Source organism: Bos taurus, chromosome 10, assembly GCF_002263795.3.
Source record: "Bos taurus isolate L1 Dominette 01449 registration number 42190680 breed Hereford chromosome 10, ARS-UCD2.0, whole genome shotgun sequence".
In the NCBI taxonomy this organism is placed as follows: domain Eukaryota; kingdom Metazoa; phylum Chordata; class Mammalia; order Artiodactyla; family Bovidae; genus Bos; species Bos taurus.
Window position 1 is genome coordinate 66,107,234 of NC_037337.1, and position 10,757 is coordinate 66,117,990.

General features: G+C 38.5%; 1 non-coding gene across 1 annotated transcript; it reads left to right on the plus strand.

Moving 5' to 3' along the window:
* Positions 1–10,063: 10,063 nt before the first annotated feature.
* On the plus strand, positions 10,064–10,170 carry LOC112448645 (U6 spliceosomal RNA). The gene has a single exon (XR_003037019.1). It is a non-coding gene; the product is annotated as a U6 spliceosomal RNA (small nuclear RNA).
* Positions 10,171–10,757: the final 587 nt, after the last annotated feature.

The following is a 10,757-nucleotide window of genomic DNA, read 5'->3' on the forward strand; positions in this document are numbered from 1 at the left end:
CTCTGATCCTTTAAAAATTTTTTCTTTGGAATTCTTTTAAGGAAATGTGATATGCAGAGATAACAGATAAAATTGGCACATTTCAAGATGCCATTTTGAGAGCTGTTTTGTCATTCCTTTGGGTGATTAATTGTACAGGACCTTCTGAAGAATAAGAAATAAGGTAGAATTACATTTTGTATAGAAACCATGTAAAAGTAAGCTCCTCTGCAAAAAGCAGGAACATTCTAAAATAAAGTGCTCTTTTCATCAAAGACTTGTTTATTAGGAAAATATAGGAACTTCCCCTCTCCCTTATTTCTTCTGAATATTTCCATTTTCTCCCCAGGACTTTAACATCTCTTGACTAAACAGACATGGGTATTTATAAGCTTGCAGGCTAATTAAAATCATGCATCACCTCCTTTTCTGATGGCCTCTCTCAAAGCTGCTCCACCAAAAGTCAGTGTCTACCTGCATGATTCACAGTGATGGGTTTCATGAGAGGAAGTCTGTGGAGGGGGTTATTCTCAATCTGCAACATGGCTAAATTGCCCCAACAGGGGTCAAAAAAATGTCTTTCAAACCCCAGTGCTGAATGGTACATTTGCATTCTGCCTCATGAAGAAGGACTCACATTAATTTTTCTGAAGCTTTGAGTGCATTTCCTGCAGAATGACAGAGGCAGTCTCCCCTGTGGAGCAAGCATTCTATGGCATGTTGTAGGGTCGGTGGTCAGATGGGCCGCTCCTCCCCCAAGGAAGATCCACCTCTCTATTGGTGATTACGGTGAAGGACCAGATGTTTTCCTTTAACCTCCTATTGGTTCTAATCTCCCTCAATCTTTGATCCCAGCCCCACTTGAAAGTAACCCCTCATTTAGCTCCTCTTGGGTGGTCCTCAGTGGAGATTTAGTTAATTCTAACTTCTTGTACAGTCTTCCCCCATGTGCTTCCATGGTAAAATTCTACCTTTCTAATTGCTAAGAGGGAAATTGTTAATCCTTTTGATTCAGGGAGCAGTGTAATAGCCTTAAAATGGGCAACTTAATTGAAAAACTCAGAAATTGCTGACTCCTTATGGTTGTTCTTTAATAGCATTTCCTTTCCCAGTCTTCATTTTTTTTTTTTCAAAATAAAATAAAATAAAATTTGTTACATAAAACATGCTTACAAAAGACTATCTTCTTGTTATCTCTCTGCTTTAAGGTCCTGGTTGGATTTCATGCATGGTCTCAGGTATTTTATTGGTGGTTACAGATCAGCTTAATGGGTTATTATAGAAAATGCTCAGCAGAACACAGGAGGGACATGTGACACTGACTAATGGGAAGTAGTCATTTCCTCCTTTCCCATTATGTAAGAAAAAACAACTTAAATTGCTACTCTTAGATTCCAAGGATTGTCTAGGGTATGTCAAATACCAGTGTGAATTTTGGCGATTAGGTTATTCTGCATTGAGACTGGCATATATTATTAGTATTTTCCTGACTTCGTTATCAAAAGCAACCAAGCAAGTTAGTTTTTTGAAAGAAATTTCCAATTTTGCTTTGGGTTTATAAAAACAAATTCCTTTAAAAATTCTGGGAATAGAAAGGTTTCTGAGTTCTTGGAGTATTCCATTGATCTTATGAATAGCAAAAAGGTCAAGGATTTTGCTTATTTGTTTTCCATAGGCACTCTAAATTTTAAAAGATTTGGAGACTTTAAGAGACTTTTAAGAGACACTTAATTTGTTACAGATGCATTAACATATTGAATTTATGTGAAAGAGTGAAGGCCAGGCAAAGGATATTGGGTTCATTATTTATTAGTGGAGCTAGTCAAAACTTCCCTGTTTTAACCAAGTAGTGGTTTGGCTTCTATTCAAGAAGCCATCACTTAATATTGCTGTCCCCAGCAATTAATGTACCCTGGGAGGGGGGTGTGCCTTTACTATACTCAACTAGATGGGACTCTAGACCTTGCAGGTTTGTCTTGCCTGTGTCTGGATTGGACATGATGCTTCTGCGTAATTAGCTCAAAGTACATGCTACCCTTCCTTTCTACTCAAAATGAAACTCATCAGCAAGCCTACAAATTATGTGGAGTCTGAACCTCTCTCCTCATCATATTTCAATTTCCATCACATCCCCATGCTTTCTCTATTCCTGGCACACTGACCTTTTCTCAGTGCCTCTCAACATGTTCCTTCATCCAGCATGGAAAACTATTGCCTCATGGTCACATGGCTTACTCCTGTCCTGCTCAGTCTCTGTCTTTCTCATGAAAAACTTCCCTTCCTGACTGTGCCATATGCAGTTGTAATAAGTTCTCATATTACCATGTTCTTCACATCACAGCATCAGTTTTATATCACGTCTTATGTGATTGTCTCTCTTTACCACTATTTTGAGAGCTTCATGAGAGCAGAGATGGGGTTGAGTCTGGCTGACTTTAATTTCTCTAATGCTTAGGAACTTGCCTGATAATTAGTATTCAATTAATATCTGTAGAATGAATGAATGAATAACATTAAGGTTCTCTTGACCTGCACCTGATGAGTTCATGTAGGAGGTCAATATTTTATTCTGAATCTCATACTTTTGGGCATATCTGCATTTCCTCTTTTGTATTATTAAAATTCAGAGAGTGGACACTGGCTTTCAGTCTTCTGAGGTAAGTTTCTCTTGTCTAGTGCTCAGTTCAGTCTCAGACAGTGGTAGGGGCCAGAACCACCCCTAAGGGTTGTAGAACAGAGAACCCAGTAACACACACCCCTCTTCTTCCTATACAGAGTTGTTGTTCAGTCACTAAATCATGTCTAACTCTTTGTAGCGCCATGGACTGCAGCACCCCAGGCTTCAGTGTCCTTTACCATCTCTTGAAGTTTGCTCAAACTCATGTCCAATGAGTCGTTGATAACATCCAATCGTCTCATCCTCTGTAATCCCCTTCTCCTCCTGCCTTCAATCTTACCCTGCATCAGGGTCTTTTCCAGTGAATTGGCTCTTTGCATCAGGTGGCCAAAGTATTGGAGCTTCAGCATCAGTCCTCCCAATAAATATTCAGGGTTGATTTTCTCCTTGCAGTTCAAGGGACTCTCAATAGTATTCTCCAGTGCCACAGTTTGAAAGCATCTATTCTTCAGCATTCAGCCTTCTTTATGGTCCCATTCTCACATCCATACATGACTACTGGAAAAACCATAGCGTTGACAAGAAATGCCTTTAATCAAACAAGTGGGGAAAAAAAGCAGAGACAGAACAAAAAGACAGACAGTCTGAGAGGTATGTGGGTATGTATAGGTTAGTTATTGCCTCACTGGAATCTCAAGGCTGAGTTAGGGCATAAAAAGTCTTGGCTTTTTCTGAGCACCAGTCTGCAGTGGACATCTTCTTGCCTTATTCTCATAGGAAAGAGTATATTCTCTACCTCCACTGAAATCCTAACATAATTATCAAAGTCACATGCCATTAGCCCTGCAAAGTGCTAACCATAATAAATTTGTTCTGCAAAGAAAGAACTACAGACAAAAATTTAAAATTGACCATGCCATGTCTGAGTTGCCTAGCCTTCTCTTTATCCCTAAATGTAGCCTCACGGAACCTCTGCCCTTTTATGGTGTTCAACCACACTGGCTGGGCCTAAAGTTGAGGTGTTGATAAGTGACTTGCATTTAAACCATTACCCACTCACTGGTCATAGCAAACAAATGCCCTCTTCCAACAACACAAGAGAAGACTCTACACATGGACATCACCAAATGGTCAATACCAAAATCAGATTGATTATATTCTTTGCAGCCAAAGATGGAGAAACTCTATACAGTCAGCAACAACAAGACCGGGAGCTGACTATGGCTCAGATCATGAACTCCTTATTGCCAAATTCAGACTTAAATTGAAGAAAGTAGGGAAAACCACTAGACCATTGAGGTATGACCTAAATAAAATCTCTTACAATTATACAGTGGGAGTGACTAATAGATTCAAGGGATTAGATCTGATAGACTGTCTGAAGAACTATGTATGGAATTTCATGACATTGTACAGGAGGTGGTGATCAAGACTATCCCCAAGAAAAAGAAATGCAAAACGGCAAAGGAGGAGGCCTTACAAATAGCTGAGAAAAGAAGAGAAGTGAAAGGCAAAGAATAAAAGGAAAGACATACCCATTTGAATGCAGAGTTCCAAAGAATATCAAGGAGAGATAAGAAAGCCTTCCTCAGTGATCAGTCCAAAGAAATAGAGGACAACAATAGAACGGGAAAGACTAGAGATCTCTTCAAGAAAATTAGAGATACCAAGGGAACATTTCATGCAAAGATGTGCACAATAAAGGACAGAAATTGTACGGACCAAACAGAAGCAGAAGATATTAAGAAGAGGTGGCAAGAATACACAGAAGAACTATGTATAAAAGATCTTCATGACCCAGAGAACCATGATGGTGTGATTACTCACCTACAGCCAGACATCCTAGGGTCTGAAGTCAAGTGGGCCTTAGGAAGCATAACTACAAAGCTAGTGGAGGTAATGGAATTGCAGTTGAGTTATTTCAAATCCTGAAAGATGATGCTGTGAAAGTGTTGCACTCAATATGTCAGCAAATTTGGAAAACACAATAGTGGCCACAGGACTGGAAAAGGTCTGTTTCATTCCAGTCCCAAAGAAAGGCAATGCCAAGAATGTTCAAACTACTGCACAATTGCACTCATCTCACATGCTAGCAAGGTAATGCTCAAAATTCTCCAAGCCAGGCTTTAACAGTATGTGAACCATGAACTTTTAGATGTTCAAGCTGGATTTAGAAAAGGCAGAGGAACCAGAGATCAAATTGCCAACATCTGGTGGAACACAGAAAAAGCAAAAGAGTTCCAGAGAAACATCTACTTGTGTTTCATTGACTATGCCAAAGACTTTGACTGTGTGTATCACAACAAACTGTGGAAAATTCTTCAAGAGATTTTCTGGGAATATTCTTCCGGGAATACCAGACAACCTGACCTACCTCCTGAAAAATCTGTATTCAGGTCAAGAAGCAACAGTTAGAACTGGACATGGAACAACAGACTGGTTCCAAATAGGAAAAGGAGTATGTCAAGGCTGTATATTGTCACCCTGCTTATTTAACTTATATGCAGAGTATATCATGTGAAATTCTGGGCTGGATGAAGCACAAACTGGAATCAAGATTGCTGGAAGAAATATCAATAACCTCAGATATGCAGATGACACCACTCTTATGTCAGAAAGCGAAGAGGAACTAAAGAGCCTCTTGATGAAAGTGAAAGAGGAGAGTGAAAAAATTGGCTTAAAGCTCAACATTCAGAAAACTAAGATCATGGCATCTGGTCCCATCACTTCATGGCAAGTAGATGGGGAAACAATGGAAACAGTGACAGACTTTATTTTTGGGGGCTCCAAAATCACTGCAGTTGGTGACTGCAGCCATGAAATTAAGACACCTGCTCCTTGGAAGAAAAGTTATGACCAATCTAGATAGCATATTAAAAAACATAGATATTACTTTTCCAACAAAGGTCCATCTAGTCCAAGCTATGGTTTTTCCAGGAGTCGTGTATGGATGTGAGAGTTGAACTATAAAGAAAGCTGAGTGCCAAAGAATTGATGCTTTTGAACTGTGGTATTGGAAAAGACTCTTGAGAGTCCCTTGGACTGCAACGAGATGCAACCAGTCAATCCTAAAGAAAATCAGTCCTGAATATCCATTGGAAGGACTGATGCTGAAGCTGAAGCTCCAATACTTTGGCCACCTGATGCAAAGAACTGACTCTTTGGAAAAGACCCTAATGCTGGGAGAGATTGGAAGTGGGAGGAGAAGGGGAAGACAGAGGATGAGATGGTTGGATGGCATCACCAACTCGATGGACATGAGTTTGAGTAAGCTCCAGGAGTTGGTGGTGGACAGTGAAGCCTGGGGTGCTGCAGTTCATGGGGTCACAAAGAGTCGGACACGACTGAGAGACTAAACGACAGCACTGGAGTTTCCTACCTCATGATCTCTGGCAGAATCAAAGTTTATCTTTCAAATTTGCCTTCATTTTAGGAATAGAAGCTAGAATCCAGAATTAAAATTATGTTTATAAAGTTTTCCCACTTATTTTTGCTTTTATTTTACATGTTTTAATATTTTTCTTTAAAACTGTGTGCTTGGGAGAGTTAAAGTACAGTTTTCTGTGTACAGTTTATGCTGCTGCATTGAATAAGACAAAATTTATCCTTTTTAATAAGAAAATTTCATCTTTTTCCTGGTGATTATCAAGAGGAATATAATTTTATCAAGATATTTCTTCTCTACTTTGTCCATTGCTTGTCAAATTTTGTAACGAAAATTAGAAAATGTCTCACTTTCCAAATGAGTCCCTGTAGCAAACAGAACTTTAGCTCTATTTTACCAAACTACATAAGACAGCATTTTAGAAGTATTTAAAGATAGGTAATAATGTATCTCAAAGACTGGAAATATTGATTTATAAAATTAGGTGTGAATAAAATCTAAAGACAAATAGTATATCATTAAAAAGTGAAATAATATTATTTTGATTCATATTTGACAATTTTTGAAAGAATGTTAAGCTCTTATATAAATATATGGCCTCCCCAGCTGTTCAAATAGCATGATTAATTAAATGGATTCTGTCTGAAAACCAACACTGGCTCTTGTTCTCAAGTTGCAAATATGTCTAATGTAAAGGGAAATGGGAAAGTATTTCTTTGGTGTCTACTGCATTTGAGGCAAAGAATTAATACTGTTGAAATTCCAAGGTATTCCTTAGCATATATGTATGTATGTGTTTGTGGTGTGAACATGTGGTTGTGTACTGTATGTTTTTTTTTAATGGCAAGAAACTTCACTTACAGGGAACTCAGCTATTTGACAATCTCATCAATCCAGAATAAAGCCAAGAATCTGTTAAAAGCCAAGGAAAGAGACTTATTAGAAGCCCAGACAGAGGTGATCAAAGCCCACTTGTTGCATCTCATGGATTTAAATAGAGAAAAAGTCTTTTTAATTAGAATATGACCATGTTTTCTTTTAGCGGACGTTAAATAACTTGTCTGGAGGGTACAAAGCCTGAAGGGGCTGCTGAGGCAGACTGAAGTGGTTGATTGGGCCTGTAAAGTGTGTGTGTGTTAAGTTGCTCAGTCGTGTCCAACTGCTTAAGATCTCATAGACTATATAGCCCACCAGGCTCCTCTGTCCATGGAATTTTTCAAGCAAAAATACTGGAGTGAGGTGCCGTTTCCTCCTGCAGGGGATCTTCCCGACCCAGGAATCAAACCCATGTCTTTGGCATCTCCTGCCTTGGCAGGCAGATTCTTTACCACTGTGCCACCTGGGAATCCCTTAATTCAGTATAATTGTTACTGAGTGGGAGAGAGACATTATCAGGCATGTTCTTTAGGGGAAATAATCTAAAGAAGTAGAAAATATTTCAGAAGCTAGAAATAAAGGGAATTTTAGTCCAGAGACTATGGCATTAGCACAGATGAGCTAGGGTATAGAGAGGAAAGTAAAGTCTTAAGAAATATTACGAAATAGAATAGAAAGGAATTGTTTTGGTTGAGAGAAAATTTAAAAGTGTCTTGAAAAATATAAGCCTGTGATAGCAAAATGGTACTACTGACAGAATTAAGGAACACAGGAGGAGGAACAGATTTGGGTGGGGTTGAAGGAAGATGATAAATTCAAGTCTGTAATGTGAGGTATAAGTAGAATATCCAGGAGAAGCTGTCACATAGGAGCTGAAAATGCAGAGATGGACTGTCTCTAGGATGAAGCAGAAAAGCAAAGACCACAATAGCTAATGTTTTCTGAGGATTTACTAGGCGTAGGTACTGTCCCATATATTTTTTATACATTTGATATTCACAAAGCTCTCAAGGTAAGTACTATTTCAAGCCATAGATAAGCATTAAAAGTCAAAAGAAAGAATAAAAGTTGGTAATTAAAGTGCATAACAGGTTTTTTCCCTTCTAATGTTTATAGCAAATTGAAAGCAATTTTTAGATACTTTAAGAGAAAATTAATTAATAAGGACATCTTAACAGGAAATGAATTTCCTTTTCTGCAAAACAGCAAAACTACAAGGAGTAGGAAAAGAACAAAAACAAATATGCCACCACCACCATTAAACAACCTACAGAAAATCTATAGCAATTTGGGGTATTTCAGGAGAGAAATAGGCTTTCTCAATTTCCTAAGCTCTGGGGTTCTAACTCTCTAGTAGTTAACTAGATAATTAATTTTAAATAATTCAATAAAAGCAAACCTAAATAACCTAGAAAAAAAAATGGTATCAAGAAAAAAGTTAAATGATAGCTCATGTCATCTTTTAGAAAGGCAGAAAAATTTAGTTCCAATAGTGATTAAAATGGCAATCCACTCCAGTGTTCTTGCCTGGAGAATCCCAGGGATGGGGGAGCCTGGTGGGCTGCCGTCTCTGGGGTCGCACAGAGTCGGACACGACTGAAGCGACTTAGCAGCAGCAGCAGCAGCAGTGATTAAAATCAAAGACCTTTTTTCACAGTGGATTAAACTGTAATACAGTCAATAAAGTCAGCAAGACCATGTGAATTATTCCATAGTGAGTCCTTGCTATTTCCTCTCATATTATGTTTGTAACAAACTAGGTGGCAAATCTTCCTTCCCAGGCAAGCAGAGACTGTGCCCAGGTTGAAACTCTACTAGCAGGGACTGGTATTGGAGTGGGTGTGGTTTCTCTGCACTTTGAGGGCTCTAATTAAAGGGGAATTAGAATCAAAGTTGAGGTAAGGGCTGGGGTGAGCCCAGGAAGTATGAGAAGTTCCAAAACATCTGGTCCAAGGGTAATGGATGAAAAAACAAAAACCAGATTTAAAGCAATGGATCACATCAGAGAGCTGTGCACAAGATGGAGTGATGAGGTTTGAGAGAGGGACCGTAAAGATTCCCAGAAGCAATGGGATGTAGAAGGTACAAGATTGTTCTAGGATAACTAGGGTCAAGCATAAAGGTAAGGAAGGAACAATGGGGCTCAATTCTTTAAGCAAAGAAGTTAAAGTCTCATGAATATAAGAAAATAAAAGAATCCAAGGAGTTTATAAAGAATGTGGAAAAACATATGGAAGGCAAGAAAAGCAGGATGATAAGTATCTATCTATATATTTCATATATATATATATCATGTATAATGTATTACAACTACAAACATGATATAAATGTATAAGTATATATGTGCACATATGTGTGTATGTGTATATATACTAAATAGAAGATGAAGGCTAGCCACTGTTTAGTGTTTACCTCTACCACCGATCAAACAGAAAGAAAAGGAAGCTTAATTTTTAACGAGAGGAATTTTATTAGCTTTTGAACTGCTTAACAATATCTATTTTGCCTTTTGCATGTGAAGATACTTCTCCAGAATTATAAGCTGTAGTTTTGTACATCCATTTACTCATTGTTTTTAAGAAAATTAATTCCTCAATTCATTCAGCAATGTTTATGGAGTGCATACTAAGTGCCAAGCATCATGCTAAATACCCACTTTACACTGGCTGATAATGCAAGGACATGAACAAATAAAATAATTATATATCGACAAAGTCTTATGAAGGAAAACAAATGGGATAATAAGATTAATTGGTAAGATCTAGTTCAGATTCATGGAGAAGGCAATGGCACCCCACTCCAGTATTCTTGCCTGGAAAATCCCATGGATGGAGGAGCCTGGTAGGCTGCAGTCCGTGGGGTCGCTAAGAGTCGGACACGACTGAATGACTTCATTTTCACGCATTGGAGAAGGAATTGGCAACCCACTCCAGTGTTCTTTGCTGGAGAATCCCAGGGATGGGAGAGTCTGGTGGGCTGCTGTCTATGGGGTCGCACAGAGTCGGACATAACAGAAGCGACTTAGCAGCAGCAGCAGCAGCAGTTCAGATTCAACCATTAGAGAAAGTTTCTCTGAGGAACTAACATTTAAGCTGGGACCTGAAGGACAAATAGGATCAAGACAGTGAAGAATGAGAATTGTTATTTGTTATCTATTGCTGCATAACAGACAACTCCAAAATTTAGTGGCTTAAAACAGTAACTAGGTGCTTGCTTCGGCAGCACATATACTAAAATTGGAACGATACAGAGAAGATTAGCATGGCCCCTGCGCAAGGATGACACGCAAATTCGTGAAGCGTTCCATATTTTTAGGAGGCAAGAATATACAATGGATTAAAGACAATCTCTTTAACAAGTGGTGCTGGGAAATCTGGTCAACCACTTGTAAAAGAATGAAACTAGACCACTTTCTAACACCATACACAAAAATAAATTCAAAATGGATTAAAGATCTAAACGTAAGACCAGAAACTATAAAACTCCTAGAGGAGAACATAGGCAAAACACTCTCTGACATACATCACAGCAGGATCCTCTATGACCCACCTCCCAGAATATTGGAAACAAAAGCAAAAATAAACGGGACCTAATTAACCTTAAAAGCTTCTGCACATCAAAGGAAACTATTAGCAAGGTGAAAAGACAGCCTTCAGAATGGGAGAAAATAATAGCAAGTGAAGCAACTGACAAACAACTAATCTCAAAAATCTACAAGCAGCTCCTACAGCTCAACTCCAGAAAAATAAATGACCCAATCAAAAAATGGGCCAAAGAACTAAATAGACATTTCTCCAAAAAAGACATACAGATGGCTAATAAACACATGAAAAGATGCTCAACATCACTCATTATCAGAGAAATGCAAATCAAAACCACTATGAGGTACCATTTCACACC